This window comes from Microcaecilia unicolor, chromosome 5, assembly GCF_901765095.1.
Source record: "Microcaecilia unicolor chromosome 5, aMicUni1.1, whole genome shotgun sequence".
In the NCBI taxonomy this organism is placed as follows: Eukaryota; Metazoa; Chordata; class Amphibia; order Gymnophiona; family Siphonopidae; genus Microcaecilia; species Microcaecilia unicolor.
Genome location: NC_044035.1, coordinates 298,064,651 through 298,078,444, shown reverse-complemented (window position 1 = coordinate 298,078,444; position 13,794 = coordinate 298,064,651). Strand labels below are relative to the sequence as shown.

Sequence of the window (13,794 nt, the reverse complement as noted above, 5' to 3'; positions counted from 1 at the left end):
GGTGGGGGATCAAATACTTATTTCCCTCTGCAGAATGCAAATAAATTCATATACTTTCCACAATGTGATTTTACGGATTTAATTTGTGATGTGCTATCTCTCACTGTTACCAATAACCTACCCTTCAATTATGGGCTGCTCATGTCTTTGTCAGTGGGCAAACTTACAAAATCAGCAAGGGATCAAATACTTATTTCCACCACTGTATGTTCTTTGATCCCAGGCAACTGATAAAAATTATTGTGCCTAAAGAAGAGGAAAGGATCCAAATATCAGTTCCACAATCCACTGAAGTCAGCTAGAATATATTTGGAATTGGTTGTGTCCTGCTAATTTGATACATTTCCCCTAGTTTTTTCTCCTTTGTTGCATAATCTTGGATCGATCATGGCCAATGTAATAGGTTGGTGATAGATCACCAATCGCTTGACAGCAACACTCAAAAAAAAAGGCTCGAGCCTGCCTGATGCCACTGACGTGCTCAACAGCCACCCTCCCGAAACACCTGGGGGGTGGGTGCATGACACCCCCCCTCGGTGCATCCGAGTGCATTCTTGCCTGCCGTGTGCACGCCGCTGGGGGGGTGGGGTTCCGCTGGTTCCCTGCTCCCTCTGCCCCGAAACAGGAAGTAACCTGTTCCAGGGCAGAGGGAGCAGGGAACCAGTGAAGCCGACACTCCCTCAGCAGCGTGCACACAGGGTGGACTGCCCCGCCCTTGCTACGCCACTGGTCAAGTGGAAGATGCTGGATAGAGGAGTAGAGAGGATAGGAAAGAAAGGAAATATGCTTGCTCAGGGAGAGAAGGGTAGATAGTAGACACGGTGAGAGTAGGGTGACAGAAGAGAGATGCTGAATTGGGATGGGGAAGAAAGAGGGAGGGAGGGAAGACCCTGAAACTGGGAGGGAGGGGCCCTGAAACTCAGAGAGAGGGGGACCCTGAAACTCGGAGGGAGGGGACAACCCTGGAACTTGGCGTAAGGGAGGGAGGGAGGGGATGACCCTGGCACTCGAAGAGAGGGAGGGAGGAGGGGGGATGACCCTGGAACTGGGAGGGAGGGGAGCCCTTGGCACACACTCTCATTCTCACACACACACTCTCTCTCTCACAGACACACTCGCACCCAGTCTCACTCTCTCTCTGTCACACACATACACTAGCACATTCACACTCTCTCTCATAGAGTCACTCTCACACACACACACACACTCTCAAACATACACACTCCAAGGAAAACCTTGCTAGCACCTGTTTCATTTGTGTCAGAAATGGGCCTTTTTTACTAGAATATATATATATAATTTTCTGATGGTATTCAGCTATTTCGTTGGGATTAGCCCAAGAGTGCCAATCAAAGAAATTGTGGATTTGTCTGACTGAAATAAAAAATTGAATGATGTTGAATAAGTTGCAGTTGAATGTGTCCAAACCCAAAATCTTATAGATTCATAGAGGTAATTCTTGCATGTTAATTAACCCAAATAATTATAGGCCCCATACAACAAGTTTAAATGTAAGGTCATAGTTTTTGTGGGGTAATTTTCAAAATATAAGCACATGCATGCATTTACTTTGAAATCCAGGAAAGTCCACAAAATGATGAATGTATATGCTTTTTATTCCCTCCCCACCCCCCAGTTCCATTCTCTCCTGTAATCATAGTCACATTAAATTAATGCCAAAACTGTCTATTAATTTGACTTCTGGAGACCCAATTAAATCTTAAATGTTGACCATGATCATAAAGATGCATTTTAAAACAGCACTTTTACTCTTCCATGATCTTATCAAGTACCTTTTACTCCTATTAAGCATCGAGTATGAAAGAGGTCCAAAATGTAGAAAAAGAATAATCCAGAAGTACTGGAAATGTTTTTGGCATTTGACATAATTTATAACACTAAAGAGCTAGGAAACAGGAAAAGGTTGATGTAGTAATAACATTAGCAGGAACTATAGTCTATGCAAGCCACAGTTAAATAAGTGCCAATCAATAGCTCTTTTATTAGTAGGCACAATCGATGTACAGCAGACAGACCAAGCCAATTAAGCTTATCGACTGACTGAAGACTAGCAGGAAACATTCTTTCCTCAGTTTTGTTTTCCTTTCTGTAAGTGAGAAACCAGTTCCATTTTTATCACTAGATTCCCACAAAGCCATCTCCAGAAGTTTGTGTAGAAAGGAAGCTCTGACAGAAAGCAGGATTGAGTTATCTCACTATACTTTAACCCTGGATCAGTACAAAGGGCCAATATAGGCAAGGTCATTCAGTGAGTAGTTTTCTTCAAGTCTGTATGAAATACAAATGCAATTCTTGTACTTTTATATTGGAGCAGAGCAAGGGGTGAGAAGGTAAGAAAAATCTCAAAGGAAATTTTCACCGTTAGCCGTTCAGTAGTATTTTATAAAGATAAGTTTAAATTTCATGAATTTCCACACTGCACCAGTTCCATAAACCTACTTATAAGTCAATGTGCATGCCTTTCTTTAAAACAAGAATTACCTTCTGAAGTATGAAAAAAATATTGCTTTCAAATGTAAAGACAACGGGGATAATTTTCAGTGGTGGTGATCACATAGTTGATGTTGCTGTTTACATTAATGTCTGTCTTGAGTAACACTGTACATAATAGTCAGCAATATTGAATATATATATTTTTTCAATTGATCAGCATAGCTGCTATTCAGATAATATTCATCAGGTCTTTATGAATTATGCATGTATCTCTGGTGCTAAGGTGCACACATGCCAGCCCTAAGCCTGGACTAAATACTCAACACCTAAATTTTAGGCATGTGTTTTATGTTTATATTTCATTAAAACTTGATATAACACTAAACTTATATAGCATGCAGCTGTTTACAATAAAAATAATAAATCATTTAAAAAAAACTCCATTAATTCAGATAGGAAAGGTGTTACATTCATATAAGATACAAACGTACCATAATATAAAATCACATCTAATGTGAAATTGTATTCTGCAGATCCACTAGTATATCCTACCCTCATCACATAAATAATCACAAAAGGCTTATCTGAAATAATATGTTTTCAACAATACCTTAAACTTAGTTAAACTTCCTTATGCTTTTATTTCCTTAGGACGGTTATTTCAAAATGTAGATGCCAACCAGTAGAAGGCCTTAGAGTAAGTTAATTCCCTCTTGCCACTTGACAGATGTGGAACAACTAACCTATAATCCTTTAATACTCTAGAAGGTATATAAGGAATTACTTGAAAATGTAGATAACTCAGTTGATGAGTATCATATGCTCTATGTTTCAGCATCAGCAGTTTAAAAACATATCCTAAACTGAACTGGCAACCAATGTTACACCAGTATTCTACAAAGGAAAGTAGATGACTATCAGGCTCATGTTCAAAAGAGATAGACATCCAAAAAGTGACACAAGTCAGCATTTGAATGTTTATCTCTCAGAAACATCCAAATCAGTATTACCGAAACCTCTTTTTGAATGTCTTTCTCTGAAGTCCGTCAGAAGGATGTCCAAATCTCAAAGGGGCGTGCCAGGGTCATGTTCCAGGAGGGACTTGGGTGTTCCTAAGACATGGATGTCTTTCAGCAATAATGGAACAAAGCAAAGACGTCCAAGACTAAAAGATGTTTTGAGCTAGACGTGTTTTTATAGCAAGTAGCTGTAGTGGGAATTAAACCAACTACCCCAGGATCAAGGTCTGCTGCACTAACCACTAGGCTACTCCTATGACACACAAGAGGCGCCCCCAAATGACCAGATGACCACTGAAGGGACTCAGGGATCACCTCCCCTTACTTCCCCAGTAGTCACTATTCCCCTCTCACCCCAAAACAATGTGATTAAAAATATTACTTGCCAGTCTCTATGCCAGCCTCAGATGTTATACTCAGGTCAATTAGAATAGCATGCAGGTCCCTGGAGTAGTCTAGTAGTGGTGCAGTGCACTGCAGTTAGGTGGACCCAGGCTTCTACCTCCCCTACTTGTTACACTTGTGGAGGAAACTTTGAGCACTCTAAAACCCACCAGAAACCCACTGTACCCACATATTGGTGCTCCCTTCACCTGAAAGGGTTATGATAGTGGTGTACAGTTGGGGGTAGTGGGTTTGGGGGGGGGGGGGGCTCAACAGACAAGGCAAGGGAGTAATGGTCAAATGTGTACCTGGGAGCATTTTATAAAGTCCACTGCAGTGCCACCAAGGAGGCCCTATTGCTTTCCTGGGATGTCACTTTTCCACTATCCTACCTGATGCCAGGCTTTCTATTTTTTTTTTTATAACATCTGAGCCTTGTGTCTATTGCTTATCATTAGATTTAGGCTTTGAAATCAGATCTATAGATGAAAAGGAGGTCTCATTACATATATCTAAATACCAGAGTGCTATTTTTCCATACTTCATAGCAAGAGTGTACATTCCCTAATTACCTGTCCCAATACAACTGAAGCTTTTACCTCCTCAGTGCATGTAAATGGTTTCATCCCTGTGTGGACTCTCTGATGCCATGTGAGGCTTTCTTTCCAACCAAAGCTTTTACCACACTCAGGACATGTAAATGGTTTCACTCCTGTGTGTATTCTCTGGTGCATTGTGAGCAGGGGCGTAGCCTGACATTAGATTTTGGGTGGGCATAGGCAAGAAGTGGGTGGGAAACAAGTGTTCTCCCCCCCTCCCCCGCACCACCACCAAAAAAAAAAAAAATATCGCAGCTGGCGAGAAAACACTTCTTTCCACCTTGACAGTCTGCAGCAGGCATGCGCTGAAGACTGAGCATGCGCAGGTGACAGTATCAAGGAGAGTAGCGTTTTCATTACCATCAAGGGGAGGTCTTCAGCTGGTGGAACTGGGGATCCCCATCAGCTACCACTAAATGTGTGCTATTGTTGGGTGGGCCTGAACCCTAAGTGGGTGGGCCCTGGCCCACCCAGGCCCACCTGTGGCTATGCCAAAGATTGTGAGGTTTACCTTCTGACCAAAGCTTTTACCAGACTCTATACATGCAAATGGTTTCTCTCCCGTGTGGACTTTCTGATTCACTTTGAGATTTACATTACAACCAAAGCTTTTACCACACTTAGAACATGTGAATGATTTCACTTTATTGTGGATTTTGCATGTTTTACATTTGGATGTATTTGTTTGAAAATGGACCAAAAAATAAAACATCCAAATCACAAAACATTTTTCCAAACAGCAGTTTCAAAAAGAATAGACTTTTTTTTTGTAGAAAATGACATTTCCTGATCTTGGACATTTTACAAAAAACCTTCAAATTCAGACTTAGGTGTCATATCCAAAAATGTCCCTTGTGCATTTGACTTGCCCAAAGTTACAAGGAGCAGCACTGGGAATTGAGCCCATGCTACCAGGATCAAAGCCCACTGTACTAACCATTCAGCCACTCCTCCTCTGTTTGGGATGTTTTGCATTTGGACATCTTTTGTTCGAAAATGGAAAAAAAAGGACTTCTAAATCACAAAAGGTCCAAATCACAAGGCGTCCATAGCAATTTTGACGTCTGTCTTTTTCGAAAATGACCTTCTTTCCTGTTCAGAATTTGGACGTTTTTGTAAAACGTCCAAATTCTGATTTAGACGTTCTATAGAAAATGCCCCTCTATGCGTCTTAGTAAAAGGGCCCTTAAGAGAATTGAGAATGAGCCCCAATATATTCTGCATCTATTCTATGCAGGTACTTATAATGGGCATCTTAGTACATAAGTACATAAGCACTGCCATGCTTGGAAAAGACCAAAGGTCCATCAAGCCCAGCACTCCGTCTCCGACAGCGGCCAATCCCCAAGAACCTGGCAAAATCCCAAAATGTAATAACGATCAATGGACTTTTCCTTCTGGAATCTGTCCAGACTCCCTTTAAACTCAGCAAGGCCAGCTGCCGTCATTACCTTCTCCGGCAATGAGTTCCAGAGTCTAACCACGCGCTGAGTAATTTTCCAGAATTGTTAATTGACATATATAGATTAGCCCTACCAGGTTCAAGCCTGAGATATCTTTAATAGGATCACAATGCATTTTCACAAATCTAAAAGTTTAATAGTACCATAGCATTAATTTATAAATATATGACAAACTGATATCTAGTAGTTGTCAAGTTACACAAATTTTAAAATACATAGTTTCTACTATAACCTAGTCAATATTCAGCCAGTGGTGGTGATTATTTTTTTAAGAACTGACTGTTGCTGGCTGGAATAAACCCTGATAGTCCATGATGGGCCATGTCATGGCAAAAAAAACCAAAAAACATTGAATATCTGGCTCTGCAGCAGCACCTGAAAGTTATGCATGTTTGACCAATAACTGAGCATTGTATCCACACACCTAACAGTGCAAAGTTAGGATTGCCTTTTCTACAGTCCAGCTACCTTGACTAAGTTTGCGGGTACTGGCATTGAATATCTGGTGCCTATATAACTTTTGGCTCTGCCTGGACTCCTCCCTGGACCAACATAACACTAACCAGATTGTGCTTGGGCAGGCAGATCCAATATTCAGCTGCACTTCCTGGTTAAGTTTTGCTGAATTTTGGTGACTGGCCAGCTCAGTGTGGTTTAAGCAGGAATGCCCTCTTAAACTATGCTAAATATCAACCCCTAACATTTTCTAAAGGCCTTAGTGCTAAATTTACTAAAAGCCACTACTGTATTACCGTGCACTTACACACACAGTAGTATAGACACTGAAGCAGACCCAAGATCCAGAACAGCCTCTATTCAAAAGGACCCAAATAAAAAGATTGTTTGGGTCCTTTCGCATAAAAACTCTTCTGGAGCTTGGGTCTGCTTCAGTGTCTATATTTTCCTGTTTGTTGCAGACTACAAAAACCTCTTCTTGTTCTTGCATGCAGCAGTGCGTGTTATTTACATTTTCCCCTGAATTCTATATATGGTGCCCAAAATTGGGCATTGATATTTGGATGCTGATCCAAGATGTGCTCCCAATTAAATTGGCTAACAGGACAATTAATGCCAATAATTTGGTGCTTATTGTCACCAATTTAGAGTTGGGCATATATCTTGCTATGTGCTATTTATAACAATATGCACCCAAATCCTATAGCGCATACCCAAAAGGGGATGTGACCATTGGAGGTGCATGGACAGGTCAGGGGTATTCCAAAAATGGTATTCCAAAAATGTGCGCTCAGTGTTATATAATACGGGGGATTTGTGCAAAAATTGGGTACCAGGAATTATACCTGATTTCAGCATGGAGCACACTTGTATTTTTGCCTGCATGTGCAGTGGAAACAGCCATTTTACAAAGATACACATTGAAAAGCCAAACAGAGGAATTTGGCACCTTATGTATGTAATCTGTGTCTCACCCACTAGCTCTGGCCCTGGGCCACAAAAGAAAATTCTCTACACACACACACACACACACTACACAGTCTTTGCTCACTCTCCGTCCATTCTTACCACACACCTCCTTTCCAGTCCACTTACAGTTGAGCCGGGTGGGTCAGTGGTCTCGAATAGTGATCCAGGGGGTTTGGGAGACATTTTTCCAAGTTTGGGTTCCACTCAGCTCTTCAATCCAGGAACTACACAGAACTCCAAAGTCTTAATAACAAAGTTAACCTTTATTGTAACTTCTGCAACAAGTAAATAGCAACTTGATTCACTGGCAGCACAATTGATTGTAGCACTCTACTTTATTCTCCAACTTCTGTTGTTCTGTGGGGAACACCTCTACCACTTTTCTTCACAGGTATATGTATAGGGATATGTCAGGGCTATTTACATATAAATAAATGCTACTGTCCATGCCTATCTTGTTAGCCAGATGTTATCTCAGGTGCCACACTTCTCCTCTACTGAATTGCTCTACTCCCACCAGGCACAGACACTTATGGCTGTCCTCCTTCCATGGGTGTACCTCACAGGACTGCACCCTGGCCTTGAGCAGGCACCTTCCTGTCCTAAACCTCACCTGTAGACGGGACTCCCCAATCCTCTCAAAGCTCTGGCTTCTTCTCCAGTTATTGTAACTGAGGAAATAACTGCTCCTTAATTTCTGTCCCTCTTAATTGGCTCTCCAGGATCCCCCTTCTCCTTCCTGGTCACTTGGCAAAGGCTTGCAGGCAACCAAAGATTCTCAGTCAACCATGGCTTGAGACAAACCTAAGGGATTTCCTGCTCTCATTCTTCCTCTTTTATGTCCTCTTAACTCATCCCAAATCTATCACTCACCCCAACATGGGCACTATCTTTCTGCATTTTATTCCATAAACACTCCCCATCAGCTGAGCTTCCTGTCACCCAGGGATCTCCTGGTCACTTCCCCCACTGACTCTTTACCAAGGCTCACTCCTACAATAATCTTATCTTAACCAGAGATTACATGTATGTAGGTTCCACATGCAAGTTGGTATTTCACAACTTAACATGTATAAATTGCAAAACATCATCTTGCACATGTAAATTGTGAAATCTTACTTGCATGTGTAAATTGCACACATATGTTGATATGTCTCAACTTACATTTATTTATATTATGCATTTTCCCTGCCTTTTTGAAAAAAATTCACCCAAGGTAGTGAACAGCAAGAAATAGCCAAACACACAAACACAGTCAATAGACAAATATGCTTCATACAAAATCAACACAATACACATGCCCTGTAAATTTAATTTTATTGTGCTCCCAGAAAAGGCCATGCTCTGCATTTGATCTATTTGAAATTATTTCTATTATCATGCTAGCTTTTGGATATACTTGCCCCTGCAAGGTTATCTTTAGTAAGGAAGTCTGGTTCCTCTCCATGGTTTACAGGCAACCTAGGTTCCTCTGAACAACAAAGCAGACACCTAGAGCTTATAATCATGTCTATAATTCAACAGATTAAAATGTAAGCAGAAAGATTAATTTACAACACTGAAATCTCTAAGACTAAGAAAGTTGATTTTTCTGCTTTGATTACCAGTGCACAAAAATCCCTCTAGACCAGGGCTTCTCAATCCTCTCCTAGACGCATTAAATAAATCTGTATATATTGAAGACTCACTGTATGCACATCTCTTTCATGCATTTTCATTACAACAGCCCTGAAAACCCAATTGACTTGGTGTGCCTCTCAGAAGAAGTATTGCTCTACAGAAGTCTTTGGAGATTATTTTATATACCATTTTCTGTATGTAAAGTACAATTTACATGTAAAAGATAACTATTATAAAATTGTGCAGGTCTATAAACATATATATTTATAGACCTGCACAATTTTATAATCTTGCCTCAGGGTAGTTTCATCTCCAGGACCCAGAACCACAATGGTCTGTTTAGGAATTCTCTCTCAAACCCCTGGTCTGGCCAATAAGAGCATGCAAACTCTTATACAAATCATGCACAGGCAAAGAACACCCATGTTCCCTGGAGCAGCATTGCATGGTTTATAGGTACTTTATAGAATATCTGGTGCATTTTCAGTTAAAAAAAATTAAGCTCTTATTTTTGGCTGAAAATAGGGGCAAAGTTAGAAACCTAATTTAGGAGTCCTTTTACTAAACCGGTGTAAAACGTAGCCTTAGCACACCCTTGCACAGGTTTTTCCCACACACTAAGGCCATTTTTACTGCAGAACTAAAATGGCCGATTTTCCAATTTTTATATTAATGGCCATTCAACAATTTTGCAACTAGCATGCAGCCATTAAAAAAAATATTAGCGCACGTGTACTTACTGACACCTATTTTGTAAGCACTAAGGGCCCACACGCTAATTCTGCGCTAACCAGTTAGTGCACAATAATGTAGCTGTGCTGAGTAGCACAGGAATGCCCCCAAACGCAGGAATGCCCCCAAACGCACCCCCTCCAACAAAATGTTTTACATTTTTTAGCACACAGCACATGCCAATTTGGAACTTACTGCAGGATGCCTGAGCATGTCCCACAGTAACTATTTTAAGCTACGTTAAGCATGCACTAGCGCTTACCACATCTTAGTAAGAGAGCCATTTAGGAGCAAATAGAAACCAACTGGTTTGGAATATCAATCTCATAATGGAGTATTTTTACTAAGCAGCACTAAAATGTCCACGGGTTTTCTATGTGTTGAGGCCACTTTTAGCACAGCAGTAAAATGGCCGCAATTTCTATTTTCCCCTTAATGGCCTTGCACTAATTACCCAATCAGTGTGTGGCCATTAGCATGTGAGCCCTTACTGCCACTTATTTACTATGCGGTAAGGACTTCTACACTAATCCTGCACTAATTGGAATGCTCTCCCGCGGGAGGTGGTGGAGATGAAAATGGTAACGGAATTCAAACATGCGTGGGATAAACATAAAGGAATCCTGTTCAGAAGGAATGGATCCTCAGAAGCTTAGCCGAGATTGGGTGGCAGAGCCGGTGGGGGGAGGTGGGGCTAGTGCTGAGCAAGACTTATACGGTCTGTGCCCTGAAAATGGCAGATACAAATCAAGGTAAGGTATACACAAAAAGTAGCACATATGAGTTTATCTTGTTGGGCAGACTGGATGGACCGTGCAGGTCTTTTTCTGCTGTCATCTACTATGTTAATTGGGCAGTGAGCTGCAATTTATCCACGCTACCTGATTAGCGCAAGGCATGTCTTCTCTCCACCTCCAAACACACTAGCGCGTCCCCTGGCAGTGCCATTTTAGCATGCAGTAAGCATGCATTAGTGCTTACTGCCAGTTTGTAAAAGGGTCCCAGTGTTTGGCAATATAAGTTGCTATAGCACCAAAAATACCTACTTTAAATAGAAGTTGTCTAATGTGGGGTTAATTCTTATATAGACACCTGTGATTTTTAGCTGTTCTCTATTAAACTTATGCATTTAAGTCTGAATACATAAAATATCAAGAATAATTGGAATTTTCAGCATTCACATTTGAAGGTCTAGCTCTATTGAAAATCTGTATATAGCATTTTATAGCATCCATTTAAAATTTTGCATTGGTTGTACCTTAATAATTTATATATGAATGAAATGACAGGGAATAATATGCAAAAAAAAATGTATAAGTAAGCCCAGAGTGGAATGACCACGTGAACTGTGCTGGTTCTTCATCTTTTTACTACTTAGAATAGAAACCTAATTCTCTAGGTTTTATTAAAGCAGAATTTTTTTATGCCTATGGAAAAATCTTTATTTATGGGTACAGATTCGGTCCATTAGCTTAAGACAACTGAAGAACATAAAGGTTTTGTGAAACAATGCAACAAGAATCATTAAACACTATAGCATGACAAGTCAGACAGGCGATTTGAGTTGAAAATCAAATGAAGTGTTCAAAATGAAGTAAAACGTATAATAGATATATTTAGGTACATATGGTTTCTATTTGCAGGAGGTCATCAGTGGACCTTCATGTCTGTGATGTAAATGAATAACAGAAACCCTCAATAATTTAACTGTCATCAGAATAAATGCTTTAACTGGCAGTGTAAAGCCAAACTTTAGACTTCTTTCTAAACCTCTGTAAGCTCCTGGTCTGAATTAGAAAGTCAGGCCGTATTACCTGGAGATGAAAGCAGCCAGGTCAATTCACTTAAAGCTCAAGCATCACCACTGGTATGCAATGATGAGTAGCAGTCGTGTTATTTAATTTACAGTTTCATAGTCTGCAGGATGGAAAAATGACAAGGCATGAAGTCCAGTCATTGTAGCTGTGTGAAGTAATACGTCTGGCTTGGTTCAAATTTATCTTCTTGAACCAGAGAAATATGAAAGAAACTAAAAGACAAATGATGTCATGGATAGAAGCAGCTGCCTGGTAGCAAGAATTAGGAGCTAGAAGAATTCCTGAAATGATATTCACCAAATATATTGACTATTTTTTCTACAGGCATAAATCGGAAGAAAATTTCTTGTTCACCCACCTCCAAGAAATCTAACTGTCCTCAGCTATGCCAATTATGTTGTAGTATATGGTAGGTAATCACTTTTGCACCATTCCAATGTGTCTCAATCAGTATAGAAGCAGTGGTCATATTTAAGAGCAAGTTTAACTTAGATTAGACTAATTTATTGACTTGATACACTGCCTTGCATAGCAGTTTCAAACATGTGTACCAAAACAAGCATCAAGCAGTGTAAAAACAAACTAGAACATGCTACACATAATAACATGAGACAAAAGTCAGAACAGCTAAAGATGAGAAATAAAAACAGCTAAACAATCAATGAGACCCTGCTCTGAACTACGATGACCAGCGCAAGGCCAAGAATTAGATATAAAGAAACATGAGTATAATTAGGACTTCTGTTAAGAGGTGTTTGTAAATTATACATGTAGGTGTTTGTTTTTCAGCTAATTAGATATTGTTTGAGGAGACAAAAATGAGTGTTTATCAGTGTTTTCATGTCACAGGTGCTATTGGTATGTTCCTTTTCTAATGGAAACAAATATACTCACTTCTATCACTTAGAAGTTGTCGGCACAGAAAAGGCACACAAATTGAATGGAGGGCACAAGACAAACCAGAGGAAGGTTGAAAGTGTATTAGAGAAATAACATTTTTCTGTTTTTTATCCAACAGAACCTGTTTTGTTTTGTTTTTTGCATTAATGGTATTTTTTTCAATGTTTAGTGGTTGAAACCTAAAATCAAAAGCCATATGTATAATACTTTATTTTGTAAAGGCTATGGTAAAAAGCCAGTCGCTCAATATTCAAATTGATTTGAGTGGGCAGGATGAATCAGAATGCAAATAACATGCCTGCCACTATTCCAATTTTGTGTGTTCTGACTCTATAATTTATTCATTTGATAGCATATCTAGTATTGAAGTTTTATAGATATTAGCTACAGCTAAAGTTGCCAGCTGTTATCTGGGCCCAGGTTCATTACATCTGGATAAAGATTGTGCTTCAACACTAATAACTGTACATTCATGGTTGGGTGTTTTCTCAGAAATATTGAAGAATACAATAATTTACCCATAATTTGAACAAAAAAATCCCCTATTTAAGTTTTTTTGCTTATAATTGTCTGGTGTCTAAATTTTATATTTTAGGACAGCTGATAAGAGTGAGCTGCAGCTGTTAAACTCACCAGCATTCTTGAGGAAAACAAATTCCCAATAAGACCTTTACAGGTGAACTTTGAAGACATCTTGCCATTTTGATTGGATGGTTGATCTTACTAGAACCATCACTTGCTTTGGATAATGCAAATTTGACTGAGTAAATGTCCTTGCTATGAGGAGTATCATGCATGTCTGAAAGAATCCCTAATAATACAGATCATTAAAATATACCAAATTTTAAATTATTGGAGAGTGAGACAGTCTGACTCATCTTGCGTCATAGTAGTTCCTTCTGCAGGACCCAGAACCACAATGGTCTGTATTATGGATTCTATCAAACCTCTGGTCTGAAATTTAAATCTTATGTCAATAAAATTTTAATTATATCATAAATTAGGTCAATCTTGGGCAGAATTAATTTTGAAATTGTTCTCTAGGCTATGATTATTAAAGTCCTGGGTGAAGGTCTAACAAACCTAAGGTAAATCAACATAAAACAGTAGGCACAGTTGTATTACTAATTTGTTATGATCCTGCTTTGCATAAATGTTTATAATTCAGAATTTATACCCCTATCTTTCTTAGAACAATTTGGAAACTGTGATCCATGCTATGATCAGAAGTCAACCAGCTTCGCTCTTAAAAAGGATTGACTGAAACAATCAAGGTGGATAGCAGATACTTGTTGTTAGTCAGTCAATTGGAACAGAACCAGCTAGAGCAGGTGCCTAGGCACCTGGCTCAGCATCAGTAGACCCATCACCAAGAAAAAGA

The 13,794-nt window shown here is 39.6% G+C and overlaps 1 long non-coding RNA gene across 1 annotated transcript; it reads left to right on the top strand.

The window, feature by feature from the left end:
• Window positions 1–2,927: 2,927 nt before the first annotated feature.
• LOC115471432 lies at window positions 2,928–13,345 on the top strand. Its single transcript, XR_003942329.1, has 3 exons — window positions 2,928–3,151; window positions 11,838–11,922; window positions 13,009–13,345. It is a non-coding gene; the product is annotated as an uncharacterized LOC115471432 (long non-coding RNA).
• The last annotated feature ends 449 nt before the right edge of the window (window positions 13,346–13,794 follow it).